We start from the raw sequence: 17,957 nt of genomic DNA, 5'->3' as shown, positions 1-17,957 counted from the left end.
TGACACTGTAGGGAAAAGGAACAGTCCGAGCCAAAGGAGGTTACAATAAACATTTGGATACAATTTGCATGGGTGTGAGGAAAAAAACCTGGGTCATGGTGTGGCGAAAACTTCAGTAGTTTTTGTTTTCCACCCTTCATACATTTTAGGGCTACTGTAGTGCAGCATTGTTCTCAGAAGAAACAGAGGATGAGGTAGTGGTCTTGACAATTCAGCCTGCCTTAGGCAGGGCTCTTGTTTGTTGTCTCTTCTTGAATGACAGTGTGGTTTCAGAATGGCCAGCAGAAGATGTTAGGCTGTTAATTTGTCCCTTTATTCCCCCCAGTCATTAATCAGATAGACAGGGGCTTGCTCTTCTGCTCCCTCTGAAATTCTCCTATACCATTCTTCAATAAACCTTGGCTATCAAAGGTAGCTTTCAGAGCGCTCCCCAGCCATGGAAGGGATTAACAAATTGTTTAAGTGCTACCTGGCTACTTGAGGAAAGAGGAGCTCAAGATACATTCAAGATCTAACACATTCTTCGCAGATACTGAAGCTGACCACACTATGAATTGCCAAAGGGGTTTCAAGGAATGCAAAGTGGTCCCATTGCTATGCAAGAATTCATTTACAGTTGCATTTAATGAATAGTAGGGTAAGCCATTCCTTTTTGATTTCTTTCTTAAAATGAGATCAAGTCTCAGCTAGGCTTTAGCTTGTCTGACAACCTTTATTTCACGCAGACTGTCAGATATGTATGTGTTTAAAACTTTCAGTGTGACAGCTCTAGCTCCCCCAAAAAGGTTGGGTTTTTTTCTAGGAAGTCCTGTTCCACAGGTGAATCTGGAACTTTCTGTCATGTCACGCAAATAATGCTGCCCCTATGAGTCTTCTAAATCTGTGTATGGTTGCACACTTCAACTTAATAGATTTAACCTCATTTCTTTAAAAGAATCAATAAAGTAGCTTCATAATACACTTCTGCCTGTGTTAAAAAATTCTTACAGCTGTTTCACTGAGAGGGTCTTCAATCTTCCTTCTTTGAAGAAAGGACTTAAAATTTGGCAGGATCCTTTTCACTGTCACTATGCAGTCTCACCCTGTGCAGACATGCTCTAAACTTCTGAGAAAAATCAGGAGTTTGCACGTGCTTGATGAAAGCTTGCTAGAGGGTATCAAGCAACATTCTTTACAGAGCCTGTTTTCACATTTTGTCTTCCAGACTGAACAGAGCTTTTTCTTGCAACAGCTCCTCATGGCTGCCAGAAACAATTATGGCACTGGGCACTGGAACAGAAAAGAGGCAAACAGTCTTCCTGTGTTCTCAATGTTCTTCTTGTTATAAACACAGCTCAGAAAAAGAATCACTTGGGTTGGAAGACGCAGCACTCATAAAAAAAGTGACTAAAAGTGTATGGGAAAACTTGACAGGAGAAAAGCAGAAGGGGCAAACTGCTGGGAAAAGTATGAAAAATATTAATTAGTGCCACTAATTCCAACTTAGTACTACTAAGTACAACTACTTCCCACATGAGCCTGGAACAGGACGCATAGTTCTCAGTTTTTAAGATTCCTCTGCTGTAGGTATCCTGTTGGGAAAGTCACTGGTGAACTGCATGAGTCTTCTCCAAACTGTGGTCAACCCACAAAGGAGATGACAGCTTATGGCTGCTGCCAGATATTTCATTTGAAGACACACAAAAGCCTCTGCTACAGGTCAGTAAAATCTCTATTTAATACCAAGACAGCAGCCTGTGTACCTCCACCTAAGAACAATTCTATTTTTCAGGAAGGTCTTATTTCCTTTCCTACATTCTACCTTATCAGATAGGATGGGACATTAAAACCTAGATAAAATATGACACATGCTTCAAAGTCTTACTCAAAGTTTGAAACAGGTCAGCATTAACTTCACTAACTTCACCTGTGCAATCTTTAATTGCTTCCTGTGTGCATAAAGAATATTTTTTTTTCCATTAATGTATTTGGGATCCCTGCTTCATTTCAATAGTCAGGAAGTATAGTGTTTAGGGAACAATCAAGGCCTAGGTTTTGAATAAGGATATTGTCATTAGACTTCTGCCTCATTTCCTCCAAAATGCAGACAGTACCCTGAAATGAAGCAAATTCAAAGATTAGTTTTCTCTTCTGAATGTGAATTTAGAAGTCTCTGTTGAGCTGAATAAGAGAAGATCCTGAGGGAAGGAGTAGGACTCTAGCCCTTGAGGGAGCAGCCTATGTCAGGAGAAAGGTGAGGGAATAGAAAGCAAAGTCTGACTCATGCAATGGAAGACTGCTCTATTGGAACTGTTTTGCCTCTGAAGTCTGAAGCCAGAAGACCTGAATTCTTACAACAGCGATGCAAGTCAAGATCTCTGCTTTTCACACTTCAAGCTCTATAAGCACCTCAAAACCGTATGAGAAATCAGGCCTAAAGTCTCCTGCATTCTGAGGAACAGGCACTCATGACAAAAAAGGATTCACTCTCAGTCTTTCAAATACACAGCTATTTCTGTGGGGGGCATAGAAAAGAGCTAATTTCACAAAATATATTATTTTTTGCTTGCAGAAAACTCATTTAATATAGCAGCAATTACATAGAAAATCCTACATAGAAATTAGTAACTCAAAGCAGGGTTTGGCTAGAGGTCACAAACAAAGCAAAAGGGGAAAACATTGATTATGCAACCACAAAGCTATGCTGTGTTGTCAGCTCAACTGAGGTATATTTAACTGGAGCAACACAGCTCCATATACGGATAGACATGCTTGCCTGAATGACAGACACTATGTCCGCTGGGACAAAACATCCTACTGCCCAACAGGGCTAGTAAAATAAAGGATTCCTGAATAATTTAAAATAAACTTATTGCCCAGAATTTGCTTGATATTCCTGTAAATAACAGGTGCATGCTAGGAACTAGGATGTAGGGCTACAGGAGCCCAAAAGGACTGAAATATCCCCAGCTTTCATGTCAGTTCAGTGGTAGCCAGGAGTAGAGTCTCTGCTTTTCTAAAGCATGTTTAGTTGGGAAGCAGATGAATCCTTAAGTCTTTGCCCTCCATTGAAATCTGTTGCACCATAACATAAAACTAAAACATGTTTTACTTACACCTTGAATAACTTTGGAGATACAGAATGGATTTCAACTCTGTCTCTTTTGGACAGCTGCAATTACATGTCATTTCCTCACAGAACTTAACTTGAAAAGCACAACCAGCAACTGATTTAGTAACCTATGTGACTCAGACAGGAGAAAATATTGCAAAGAGTCCTGAATTCCCAGAATATTAAACTCATGAAGGACTGTCTTCATGTCTGAGGATCAGATTCTTAAGGTCCAGTCTGCGTAAATGTTGCTTACATGGCTCTTGGCTCAACAGAGGGACCACAGCCGTTGTATACTATGGAGCCACTCAACATAATCTGAAGAGAACATTTCCTTCAGTGTAGCTGCAAAATACCATAAATAGGCATTCCCTCTGCTTCCTTACAAAGAACAAAATCTCAGACTTGGCTCAGTAAGACATCTGCTTCACTTGGGGGAGAGAATCCCCTTCATTTCTTTCCTACAACTACGACTATGCAATAGAATCAATACTTCGAACAAAAGGGATGAGTCTACATTATGCTCATCTTCTCTGACTTCATTATCTGCAAAAAAATTACACTACGCCGGAGTTGTAATTTCACTCCCTATATGCCCTCAAGGTAAAGTTAATTCACAGCAAGTAAGGGGACAGAATAACATGGAAATCAAAGGGCTGTTATAACCACTCTCAGTTCTACTTGCCCCAAACACTTCACAACTTAGAAGCTAAGCAAAGTTTTTTTTCTTTTCTATTAAATGGCTAACAACTTGTACAGATTAAACTGTCATGCAAATTGTTTAGTGCATTAATTGTTAATGCATTACTATATGCATTATAGTAATTAGGGATACACATACATGGTTCCCTCTGATACTGAGACAATTGATGCCTACCACCATTGGTAAGACTGGAGATTGAGTGCCCACAGCTATTCAAAGTAGAGTGTTGCCTGTCCTTTCTCTCTCATTGTCTCTAAATTGCTATAAAATTAGCAATTGACGTGTCAAAACAACACTCCTGTAATGAACCTGTAACATGCAATCTAGTCCCAGATAAAATGCTCCTTTGGTTTTGAATAAAGAAAACATTATCATCTATTTTATTTTTTCTCTTCCTTCAGACAACAGTTGAAAACAATTGGCAGATAAAACATTTCTTGCTCTTCGTTCTTTATATGCAAATACCATGGTCACAGTGAAAATACTAAATAATACTGGTGCCAGTAGAGACCCTTGAGGGACACCACTCATTGCTGGTTTCCATGTGGACACTGAGCCATTTACTGACTCTTATCTGCCTAATAGTCCTTCCATCAAATTAATGTCTTTCACAATTTAGAGGCAAGAATGTTGCAGAAGTCCAGAGAGGTGACATTAATACCTCTTCCCTTGTTCACTGACGTTGAAGGCCGCAGGCTCAGTCGTTCACAATTGGCCTTTGGTGAATATTTGCCCTTGGTGAAGCCATGCTAGCCACCCTGTATCTAACTTCTGTAAAATGTTGCACACCTTGTTGGTGTTTTAATTAAGGATATGCCTCTGTCATTTTAATTTAACAAAACCTATCAGATGTGTGATACCATTTTGTAACACAAGACTTCCAGGAAATGTGGCTTTCAAGAAAAAAAAAGTTCCAGCAACAAAGGTTATGCTATCTGATTGTTCACTGAGAATAATGTGAGATACTACAGATGATTCCTTGGTTTTCGGCAAGCAGTAGACTATTATAATACACACCACCCAATCATAATCTTTGGGAGCCAATGAGGGGTGACCAGAATTTCAGACTTGCTGATAAAGCTACTAAAATAATCTTCTATTTTGGAAATTGAGTCCTTGCACATATTGCAATTGAGAAGCCTGTGATTCTTTTACAGGACTGTGACTCCAGCAATGCCCATGACTGACTATATTCTGCCTGTGATTGTGATTTCATTAAATCAGGGTAACAACTCTGAGAATAAATTTTAGTTAGAAAACATGAATACAAATAGAAAAATCTAGGCCCAACCTTTGTATCACAGTAAGATACAAAAATTTTGACAAACCACTGTTCAATGGGTAACTATGACCTAAATTCCTCTGGTTGAATACTTTCTGCAAGCCAAACAAGGAAGAATTTACCAGTATGAAATATACCCCTTTTCAAACCCATTGGCTTCCCAGGACTTCATTGTCTTATCCATAAAGCTTTGCACCCTCTTGAAATTGCTTTAATTAATTGTGTGTGTCTAGTACCCAGTAAACTGGTTCTGCTGCCATTTCCACTGCTCCTGTTTTTTCCATTGTGGTAACAGTTCTGTACTACTTTTTCTGGTTTTCAACCAGCTCCAAAGACTTGTTGCAAGTCTTTATTGCCTCTGATTCACCATCTTTTCATACATCATGTGTAGTTTCCGCATCTGATTTATGTACTTATTCCTTTCACCAGCCTCTTTTAGCCTCCAGTGCCTTATTCTCTCCACGAACACTTCTAAAGACATGAACCCTGCAACTATTTACCAGATATACGTAATACTGTAACTATGTTTTGCCTCACTTAAACTTTATCTCTTTTCAAGTATGCCATCACGTAGTCCTTCTACAATATGGCTGACTGGAATCATAAAGTAAAATTCAGTTTCACTTACGAATAGTTACCCGTAAGAAATCAGTGGGTTTGTTGCTGTTCCTGTTCAATGCTTCAATTCTGTTATTTACTCCTGAACAAAACTTTTCTCTGGAAGTTGGCATATGTCTAAATTACTTCAGCTGTTGTCTTCCCTTCCACTTTTCTGTCATCATCAGTCATCTCCCAAATATATGACAATATTAGGGAAGGCAAAGGAAGATCAAGAGGGTGCAGGACAGTGCAGTAAAGTGAACAGAGCAGAAACAGAAAAGAATTATCAGACTGAAGAATACGGGAAGAAAATTAAGGAAGAGGTAAACACCATAGGAAGACAGGGGCAAATCACACTGTGAAAAAGAGAGCTGAGCATGAAAGGAGAAAAAAAGGCAAAGGAAAGAAAGACTAGGGGAAAACACCATAGCCATAGATAGCACAAAGATTAGACAATAAGAAAGAACAGGCAAAGAGGAGACAGAAAACAAAGGAGATTAATCAAGACAAAAAAAAAAAAAAAAAAAAAAAAAAAAAAAAAAAAACACAACACCAAACACCCTGGGGAGATGATCTGTATCAGAAATAAGGGGTGTATTTAACCAAAATTGGAGATGCCTGGTATAATGGGGAACACTATAGCCCAGAGTAGGACAATAAACAGAATAAATATTTCAAAATAAATGAGCACAGAGTGACTAGAGCAGTCGTGCTGCTGCACACTCTAAACTGGAAAGAGGTAAGTTATGAACATTAATCTGGTGTTTCTCTACAATTGAAAAGGAAAGCAGAAAGCTAAAAGGAATAAGTATAAAACTAAGACTAAATATTAGGGAGGGGTTTTTTGCTATATGCTTTTGATACCTCAATGTGCTACAGTATATTGAATGAGAATAATAAAACCACAGAGCTCTGCTGTCATCACACAATGATACATGGTAACTGTAAATGTACATGTTACATTGGGGTATATTGCTTCTGATTGCTTATTTCAGACTTTTGCCAAGCTGTAGTCTGCCCCATTCTTGCTCAATATTATAAATATTTTTAAAGGAAATGGAATACACATCAAAAGATGTGATATAATTGTTTTATGAGGCACTGGTTAGGCCTCATGCTTATTTGGGCTCATTTTGCTGCAAAAAGGCAATTATTCTACAATATAATGGAGTACATGGGATCAGTTCCGCTTTTGAGATAATTTCTTATGAGAAATTGCATGTTGGCAGATGCACTGATTTCAAGTGAGGCACCCATCTGCATCTGAAAGCACAGGATTCTCCAACGAAAAGAAACCTGCAAAGTAACCAAATGAAACCCTCTGAAATTATATTGTCAATTTGACAAAATATACTTGCTTCTTAGGGTGCTTTCAATGCACAGTGCTTGGTTATTACCATCATGCTCATTTTGCCTAAGGAAAAAAGACAGAGTGACTTGACAGAGGACACTTGGCAGATGCAAAGCCTGAAATAATCCCATTAATTGGTAACATCAGCTTTGTTAAAGCTGATATTAAAATTCTAACTATCTCCTACTGTCCTGGGGATTAAGCACAGTTTTCCTGTCAGTTTGTCTATAAATTTATCAATCTAACCAGGAAAAATGACAATGGCCTAGTTTTTTTAGGGACAGGTGGCAGCTCCCACTTGTAGCATTCTCTTTGAAGATTGCTGAAAGGACAACTAGCTCCCTAGACAAGTAGCTGTGCCAGGGAAAAGGAATGTCTAGTGCCAATCTTCTTTTCTGGGTGGACACAGCACAACAGTTGGGCTTCAAGCACAGTTATGTATCTGGACAAGAGATAGCATGCGCTTGTGAGGGCAGTGCATGCCCTTACAGGCATTTCCTAGCTCCTCCTTGGCAAATGCAGCAGGCCAGATGGAACTGTTCCTTGGGCTGCCAGTTGGACCACCCTGGTTTGTACCAAACAGGATTTTAAAAAACCCAAGGGGATGGAAAAAGTCTGAAAATTAGCAACTAAAAATAAACAGGAAATGAAGGCAGAACTGTTTCACATGAAGTGCCATAAGTAAATGAAACAGAATTGTCCAGTTGGAATTATCAAAATTATGAATTTAAGTAAAAACACTGTCAATAGTGAAAATATTGCCAGGGTAGAAGGGAAAGGAAGAGCTGAATTTAAAGAAAAAAGCCAAACAAAAACAGCTAAAACAATGCTATCAGTAGAACCACACCTGGATATCTTCAATGTGAGGTAAAGGAATGTGTGAGAAGTATGGTATTTTGAAGGTCTGAAACATGTTAACTTCAGCAAGTTTCCTGTATATCCTCTGGAATTCCTTATTTGTCACAGCATAGTCTGTTGCTTGAATTTTTTTTTCCTTTAAGTAATAGCTCTGAAAAATTAAGGTTCAGGCCAAGTACATAACAGAAGCCTGTGTTCTATAATTTGTAAGGATGAGCAATTAGATAGGAGAAAGTCACTGCATAATAACAACAAGAATACTTTGCTATTTACTCAGGATCAGTTAAGATTTAATGCAGATTTTTTTCCAGATGAATGTTAAGACACTGTTGGTCTGTGAGGACACATCATTTTCAAAAGACATTATTTAATGGAAATATAATGCCAAAGAGAAATAGCACCACCTACAATTTGATGATGCTGTTTAAAGCTCAACAAATCAGAAGAATCTCTCAAAAATACAAGGTACAATCTCTGTTTCTGAGATAAAAATAAGATGATCTACACACGACCTTTTCCTCCTGTAGGTTCTGGCACTGCAAGGAAGAAAATTGCTTTCTGACTGTTCTATTTAACAGTCACACCAAGAAAAAGTAACACAGAAAGCAAACCATAAACAGATATTATTTACACAATGGATCATCTATGCCAATATTGAGATACTGAGTAAAATACTTCAATATGCAAATCCTTTTGGTATTTCAATCATCTTTAGGCTGTGTTTTATAATTTTGGAGTTTTACACAAATGCAGGAACTGGAGCACTTTCATCATCTAAACAGTTCCCCAAGAAATTTAAACACAGTGAAACACAATCAAGCCTTATCAGATAGCTTATTAAGTAGGACTTACTGGGATACTTGAACTGTTAGCTAAAACAACACAAGCAGCCTGTGTTTGTGCAGCAGGCCAGGAGCCTTGAAAAGCCTTGCTCTTCAGCAAGGTGAATTCCTCTGAGTAACACTTGGTTCTGTGGGGTAGGTGGGGAGGGAAACAACAACAACAGAACAACAACAAAAAAGAGACACTCCTTTCCTGCAGGACATAGGGAATGCGAAGCATCCAGGACAACAAACTGAAGAAGAATCACTTCAGAGTTCTTTGGATTTGGTGCACTCTCCCTGCAGTTGAGACAGAGTCAGAATCTCAGGTGTTTTCACACCATCTCTGTCACTTTTCAGGGTGGCTGTCTCTGAAGTGTCACTAAAGAAAGGACCTCTCAGTGGTCAGGCCTGTCTACCAAATGTCCTAAGTTAACAGCTGAAACAGCACAAAGTTTCATTTTTATTATTTTTTTTTTTTAAGTCCCATGGCTACAAGTGTAATCTTTTTTGGGTTCACTCTGCCTTATGAGTACCAGCAGTATTTCTATATTTGGAATTTAAAGTAATGTGGAGAAGACTAATTCAATACAACAGAGGCAGGCTAACAAAGAGGACATCATAAGACTATTAAGGAGGGTGGAAGGAAATTGCATCCTGCTTTAGTTGGCAGGCCACCTTCCTTTCTTTTGCTACCAAAGTGCCACTACACTTTAATATCCCAAAATGATAATGCACAAGATGGAGCACAAAGCATTTTGCTGCTGTTTTCTGGGTATGGTTTTTTTGCCTCTCAAAGAAAATAACACAGAAGGATCTTTACTGAAAGACCCTGGGGCAGATTTGTAGTTAGAAATGATTCAAACCGCAATCAACAGAGACGTGACAGTTTCAAACAGCCGATGGGCCTCCTCTTCTCCTTTACAACTGGGACTTGAATGTGGCCATAAAAGGATCATAGGAAGTACCACCACAGAATTTCTGCACCTCAAACATCAAGTACAAAAATCTCTTGCTACAGGTTTTAACAAGGCCTTTTTCTTCGTTAATTCTTATAGCACGCACACTTCAAAAGCAAGGAATTTTGCAAATTTTCACTAATTTAGGAATTTTCAGTCTCATAGAGATGTTTTCCTTTCCCAAAGTTACAATTTACATTAAGACCCAAACAACTAATTAGTAAATGAATCAACCTATTAATTTAACATTTTCTTTTCTAAAAAAATAAGATTAAATCTTTACTAATTTACTTAGAACAATTCATAAGACAAAACAGGAAATCACCATTTAGAATATTATCTATAGCTCAGAGTTCACACCAGAGTTCAACAAGTCTCAATTACTGCCCAGAGATGTTTAATTCAGTAACAGAAGGAAGCATGCATTTCTCCATATACAACAGTACCCTAATAAATGTTCCTTCTACAATCTCCATATTTCCTTAGTTTACTTAAAATTTACTCTATTCTATAGACTACTGTAATATGAATTAAATGACAAAATCAAATGCACATTGCCACTGTGTGGGGCAACATACAAATATATTTAAAATACAAATGGAAATTAACTTCCAACTAGCTTAAAACAAAATACTAGAGTTATATTGAACTTATATAATGAAGATTTTTTAACTAATTGTATTCAGCTTTCTCTTTCACGTCTTATTCCAGTACCATGACTGTAGAAAGTAAATTTCCAAAAGCAGGTGATTCAGACACTGTTTTACCCATGACACCATGTGAACATAAAATTAATTTTGATGCACATTGTACCAAAATGTCAATATAGATCCTGCACACCGTGTTCTGTAGCAATACTCTTATTTTTCAGTGTCAGCTAAAGTGTTCAATGAAAACTAATTACCCATTCTCAGTATGGAGCACTGATGGAGCTGGCGGTGGAATCACACTTGGGTTGCAGCACTCCTCACCATCTCAGCCAAAAGCCACACAGCCAAGGGTGTTGGCTACCTGTAAAGCAGTGATTTCATCATTTCCAATTGTCTCCCTTCTACAGACATGTAAACAAATCAGAGCATCAACCAATACAGCTCTCTGGAAACCTGCATTTCCACAAACAAAGCAAATTCAAGAAATTTCATCTCCACAATATTTTACATTTTATTTTGAAAATGTAAAACTGTAACTATGAAAGAGAATGTATCTTTATCATTCATTTGAACAGGAATATTTGAGTATTCGTGTGCTTCTGACATATAATGATACAACAGATCCTCAGTTCTTTTCTATCAGGACAGTAATAAATATTCCACAATGTTTATAAATTGTGACTCACAAAGTATCAAACCTGTATGACAAAGCACAAAATCTCAATTTTTGTTGCTTTATGTCAAAACAGCTTCTCAGAGCCCTTGATACCAATGAAAAAATGCATGCTTATTACATGCAGTAATTTAATAACACAAACTGCAGTGTTCCTTTCTATTTTGTGGGTTGCCATACACAAAGACTGTATCTTACAGGCCAAATGAAGCAATGAAACATTATTCTCATTTAAACACTACAGAAAGTTACAGCACAGCCTGGCTAAATAATTTTCTGGGAAGAGTTTAGGTTTGGGAGTACGAGAAAAATTCCTATTATAAACAAGTACTTAGCACTTAAGAAGTGCTTTGCATTTCCACAAGGCTCCTCAAACAAGTACATAAGGATTGTGAGCATTGTACAAGTAACATCACTGAAATGGGCATCTTTCTCTAAGAAAGATTTAAAAAGAACTGTTTTCTAAAGTAAGAATCAGAATACACTGCAATGGTTTCTGTTTCAGAGCTAACCAAAACCCATGGCTTCCCCATGCCTCAAAAGTAAAGTGGTACACGAAACAATTTTATTGTCCTACCAATGCATGACTTAAAATATTCCACATTAGTGTAACATTAATGAGTAGAAAAGGAAATGTATGCAAGTAAACAAATACTGCATCGATAGCTAGCTGACATCTTTGCACTCACAAGAAATAAAGTATCAGCCGAAGTTCAAGTCCAGAGGAGAAGGATCACCACAGTGAGGGGAGGATCAAGACAGAACAAGGGTTAATGACTTTAAACTGACAGAGGACAGGTTTGGGTTGGATATTAGGAAGAAATTCTTTACTGTGAGGGTGGTGAGGCACTGGAACAGGTTGTCCAGAGAGGCTGTGATTGCCCCATCCCTGGAAGTGTTCAAAGCCAGGCTGGATGGGGCTCTGAGCAACCTGGTTTGGTGAAAGTTATCCCTGCCCATGGCAGGGGGTTTGAACTGCATGATCTTCAAGGACCCTCCCAAACCAAATCATTCCATGATTCCATGATATGAAATTCAGGAGAACCTGTTGAATGGGCTCTGGGTCAAGCCACAATGGAGAGGATAATGCATATGTGAAGGAACCTTGATTTCATTACTCACTTTTCCTTCTCTATTTTATCACTAATTTTTGTTCTTTCCTTTTTTCTTCATTATTTTTTCAGTTATGGTCTCATTTTATTATTATTCATAAATCTTAACATTCTTCAAATAAAATATATTTACCTAGTTCTATCTATCAGTGAGTGAACTGATGTCTGCATTGAGAAAGGACATTAAAAAAATCATAATTAACTCATTTAAATGTTACACCTTTTCAGAATTCTCTCATGCTGCTGGATGGATCCCAAGATACAGTGTGGAATCCTTTTCCAGAAATCTCTAAAATACGGATCAGTAAGAAGGAAGCATAGGACTGTGTCCCCATCGAGTTGTTTTTCTAGAGGTGTCCTGTTTATGTCCTTCATGACTCCCTCCTTGTAGCAAAGCAGAAAGATAAACAACTCACAATTACTATGTTACCTTCTTGAAATTACATTTTTAACATCTTGTTCAAATCAGTATTAAAACTTTAAAACTCTTGTCTCGTATCCAAAAATACTGGAAAATTTAGAATTATTACCTGGCCACTCAGCTCTGTCAAAACAATTTGATTGTGCAGACTTAAAGACTAGTTCAGATTTCTTGGTACAACAGCACTCTCAGGGAACATGCAGCTGTCACTTAGAAGTGTTTCCCAAAGTTTTGTCTATACAGATTACCTCCTCCTGAGACATGCAAGTGCCCCTGGTGTTAAAGTTCAAACCCTCTGGAAAGCCACGCTTGGTGGAGCGATACACAAACCTCCCAGAAGAACTGAACATTTGCTGTGAGGTTCTACTAAAAAAAACCAGAGGTCCAGAGAGAACAACCCACATAGTCCCTCTGCTCCTTCAAGCTGCCAGAGGCACAGGATTCAAATGTCCTCAGAGCCTTCCTTCCTTACACACATTCAGATAAGTTTATCATAAACACTTCCACAGAAGTACATCTCAGACTCTGTATTAGAAAAAATAACTGCTGGAACAAAGAATTCCCTCGTGAACACCCAGCTGACCCCTGAGTTTCCAAAAAAAAGTTGAGTAGCAATAGAAACTCATCTGACTCCCGCTGATACTTGACTGATTTGCTAGCAAGATTCAACAACCTGTCCATGACATAGACATTGTCCTGCACACAATGTATTTCCATATTAAAAATCACTAAGTATCATTAGTCCACTGGATGGGTCTCAAAAAACTGATCCCTCATGAAAGTCAACACTGTATCTGAGTGGTGACCTATGCCTACTAATCTTGTCCCAAACACAGAAAACAGTCTGTAATCTTGTATAGTGCCTGGAATGCTATGATTGTTTTACAATTTAGGCTTAATTCTAAAAAATTATATTGGGAGTAGGAAAAGTTAAAAAGCTGAAATAGTGATGACTTTAAACCATGGTTTTGCCCAAATTAAAACCAAATCTCTGTCGTAAGGGTTAAGTGCAGTCTGTTTACCTCATTCAGACAACATCTAGTCTGCAGTGACCATTCCTTGGGAAATTAGGGATTCCCTCGCATCTGTAACAAATTACATGGAGCAATACAGCTCATCCTTAAAGTTCATTTGATAGTGATTGTAATACATGCCTTAAGGTTAGGATGGAGTGCTTAACTCAATCACTTGATTATATGCAGAATTTCAAATGCTGCAGAAGCCAGGCTGCATATGGAAGTTCTGGGATTGCGGACAACTCACCTGGAAATCAAGGCTGTTATTGTTCATATCCTACCACAGGCAGACCACATTCACAGGGAGAACACTACTGTTTAATGGAGAAAGAAACATGCAATAGACTAGAAGGAGTTTTCTATTAGAGCTGTCCAGGAACAGATGGTTCCAGCATCTGCTATTGTCTCTCCTTATCCTGGGTAATTTATTTATTTTTTAAAATGTGGTTCGGCCTTAAGTTCAGTCAAAGTTCATCTGGCATCCACATCAGTTTACATCTTTATCCAAAGATCTTCTTTGTTCATGCAACTTACAGTCAAATGAAAGAAATTACTCACACATTGCCACCTGTGTGTGAACCCACCACCTACTTAGATTTATTTCTCACCAAAGTTAATGGACTCTTTACCTCAAGGTTTGAAGAATTTACACAGTCCAATCTGTCTTTGAAGACCACATTCCTGGCAGAATAGTATCAGGCTGCAGAACCAGGGAGTCTCAAAGCCTGATGGTTTGACAGTACTCTGTGCAGCTGAAGCAGCTTTATGACCACACCCTAAACTACTGCCAAACGAGTGCAGGCATTCCCTTTTAATTACTGTGAACCTGAGCATGGTTTTCTTGGTTAAAGGTTCACTATTGTACATAATCTAAGATCCACAGGCTTGAAATTTGCTGTACATCAGGGCGGGGGGGGGGGGGGGGGGGGGGGGGGCAACCACGAGTGACTTCAGTGACAGATTCCCAAAGAATACCCTCCATCAGAACTAGCTTTTTACAAAATCACCTGCTTCCACCAGCTTTTTCTTTACATGACTGGGACTCAGGCTACAGCTTTAATCCTCTCCAGACTCATCTGGTCAAGATTCAGGCTGGTAACACAATGTTCCCAATGCCCCTTCAGGGAAACAAGACTGAAAAAGTAAAGAAAAGAGAGGATAAAATTTGAAACCACAGGTCAGTGGAGGCTGGACAGGCATCTGGAAATGCTGGCCTGAAGTATGTATGACACTGCACAGAAGTGCACACCAGCCTGCAGAGCTCATGTGTGATGCCAGAAATGTGAGGCAGCGTTTGGCACCGCTCGGAATCGCTTAACACAGCAGAATGACTGATTTGGGGCAGGCTGTTAGCACGGGGCTGAGCAGAAATGCCAGGTACACACCCCGTGTGCCAGGGCCCTGGGTAGCTGTGAGAACAATACACCAAAGAGCATTTGTAAGAGAGGCAAACTCCTTACTTTCCAAAAGAAAAATTATGGTACTGAACTAGAGACATCTTTCTGAAAGCTGCATCACACATTTGAATTGGACACATGCTGTTACAGAAAAATATACGGCAATGGTTGCCGACTCCACTGTTATTTTCCATCTGTGTGAGAAAAGTTTTTTTTTATTGTTTGTAAAGTAGCCTCAATTTAATGTAGCATATATATGCCCGATATGCAGCAATACATGGTGCCTTACCATGTATTATACAAAAGCTACAATGAAGAACTTCCCCAAGCTTCCACATCAAATAGGAATTGACTCACACTGATCTGTGGGACTAAGGTAAATGCACATGCACTGCATCAATACAGGGAAAACCTGTGGAATCCTGTCTGACATCCCAGTCATCGGGCAGCTCACAGCAGAGCCTCCTGACATTTTACTTTTAACACTGCCAGGGGAAAATTTCCATCCCCACACCCAGCAGGCTACAAAGAATACTAGGCACAAATATTTAAGTCCATTATTTAGTTCTGGCATGCACAATATTACTTATTCAGAAAGACCTTTATTACTTTGGTAAGTATTACAAGTATTTCAGAGTTCTCCTGTTGACATCTTATGCAAATTGTTCCTACAGCAAGTTATGGATACTTCAAACACTGGAGCAAGGCACAACATACACGTGGCTTGTAAACTGCAGTACAGAGTGGGATTACCACAGTCCCTGGCAGGAAAGAAAGATTTTTCCCACAGCAGCTTCCTTTGTCTCTTTGTAACACACATAAATAGAGACCCGCTGTTGAGGTGCATTACAGCAGGTAGTGAAAGTATGCAGGCTATGGGCAAGAGGGCCTCTTGAGTCTTCATTCCCTCACAAAATGCTTTGCTTTATCTGCCTCCTAGTTAGACCAGCCCTCATTGCAAAACTGAACACATGTAATTGAAGGTTTGTGTTAGCAGCTGCCGTGATGTGCTAAAACAATCTGCAGGTCTTAATCCCTGATGAGCCAATCAAGTGGAGTTAACATCAGTCCAATACTGCTTTTGTACATAGATGGGAATCAGGGTTTTTTGAAGTCTTGTGTAGAGAGGAGACCCATTAGCTTACAGACTCAAATGGTCCAGGTGGCTTCAGCTGGGTTAGAAGATTTGTAAGAGCCATGGGGAAATCTGTGGTAAAGGCATACCCTAAAAACCTTTCTGTGACTGTCTGGGCACCTATTTTCCCATAAAAAATATCCTAACAAGCCCTGTTCATTCATGCTGTACCAGCTTTCACACCTTGTATTTGTGGTATGCAAAGACAAGCAACATGTTATTTTCAACCCCATGAAATTATGTGGGCTATAGTATAGGGTGGGGAGAGCCAACCAGAAATGTTTTGACCAACTGAAAAAATTCTGTTACATCACAAACAGAAATATACGCAAAAATATAAAGGTTTTATAAACTTCTGAATAACCACAAGACACTTTAATGAAACCATTCCAGCAGTTTTCCTTCTTCATTACCAGAGGAGCTGCTACAGTGACTGGATTTGTGGAGTTCACAGCTGCGGGGAACTCCTGCCATTAAGACTGTCCCAGAGTCAGAGTTTCCTGATATTTCAGTTCTCTGCTCTGAAGCCACAGGAACCCCAGCCCCAGTGATTCAGCCCAGAGCCAGAAAAAACTCTCAACTTTACTTCTAATAGGACTCTCAGGACAGTTGGGCTTTCACCCAAAAAAAGCCAGAAGCACAGGAGCCCAGACTGCCAAACCTTGAAACTCCTGCCCAAGTCCTCATTCCAAATTTCCAGATTCCTCTGTCTCTGTCCATCTAGCTGACAGAAAACAGGGAGATGGGAACTTGAAGTTTCAGGAGCCGCAGCTGAGGCAGGAGCCTCAGAGCTTGGGCTCTCAAGCTTGTTGTCTTTCAAAGTAATTTAAACAAAATATGTGACCTTTAGAAAGATTTTTCTGCTTTCTTGTCCTAATGAAACATACAAAATTTCAAATTAAAGGCACTTTTTTTTTTAAATAATTGAATCTGGAAATGGAACTCTAGTTTTGAGCATCTACAGCACAGAATCCATGGCTGAGTATTTCTTACTAGTCTATGACACAGAGTAATCCCAGTAAGACCACAGAATTTTAGAGTATTTTAAGTTAGAAGGGATGCATAAGGATCACCAAGCCCAACTCCCTGCTCCTCAGAGAACTACCTAGACTGAAAAGGAATCACTGACTTCACAAGACATATCCTACAGTATATACAAGGACTTAGTGAAAAGTGTAATGGTAAAGAGATATGGAGAGATTTCACCCTCAAGTAAGTGGTTCTGAAAAAAAAGAAAAAAAAATTTTTTTCTTTTTACAAAATAAATGTCTTTCAGAAGTTCAACTCAAATTCCAGTTAAAACAAGAGCAGAGTCACTCACCCAAGAACTGAAGTCCACCTGCTTTATCTAGCTGCGTTCTTGATACACAGGGGTGATGCTCCCCCAGTAGGAACTGGAATACCATAATTTCTCAGAATATTTTAATTTCATAATTTCCAAGCCTGCTCCAACACTGCAATATTCATCCTCATGGCATGCCAGGTATTTGCCACCTATGAGAAAGGCTGGAATTTAGGTCTGATGAAGACACATCTCACACTACATGGACTTAGCTTTTCACAAGTGAGGTGACCACATGGAAAGCTTCCCGGTGAATCACAAGAGTATGTAAATCTGTGCCATCAAACAACATCTGTTGGCAGTTTATGAATAATTTGATGCTACTGTTTGCTTCCATCAAACCCAGTGCCCAGGTTCTGCACCTACGTGTAAATTCCTGTGATAACTGTATTTCCCAAAAGGGACTCTACCTGCTACATGCATTTCCTCTTTTGTTCAAACTCCTGGGGAGTCCCTGGACCTAGAATCATTAAGGCTGGAAAAGGCCTCCAAGATCACCAAGTCCAACCTTTGACTGAGCACCATCACACCAACTTGGACTTAATA

Source organism: Haemorhous mexicanus, chromosome 4 (genome assembly GCF_027477595.1).
Source record: "Haemorhous mexicanus isolate bHaeMex1 chromosome 4, bHaeMex1.pri, whole genome shotgun sequence".
NCBI lineage: Eukaryota > Metazoa > Chordata > Aves > Passeriformes > Fringillidae > Haemorhous > Haemorhous mexicanus.
The sequence above is the reverse complement of the archived record's forward strand: the minus strand, read 5'-3'. Positions refer to the sequence as shown.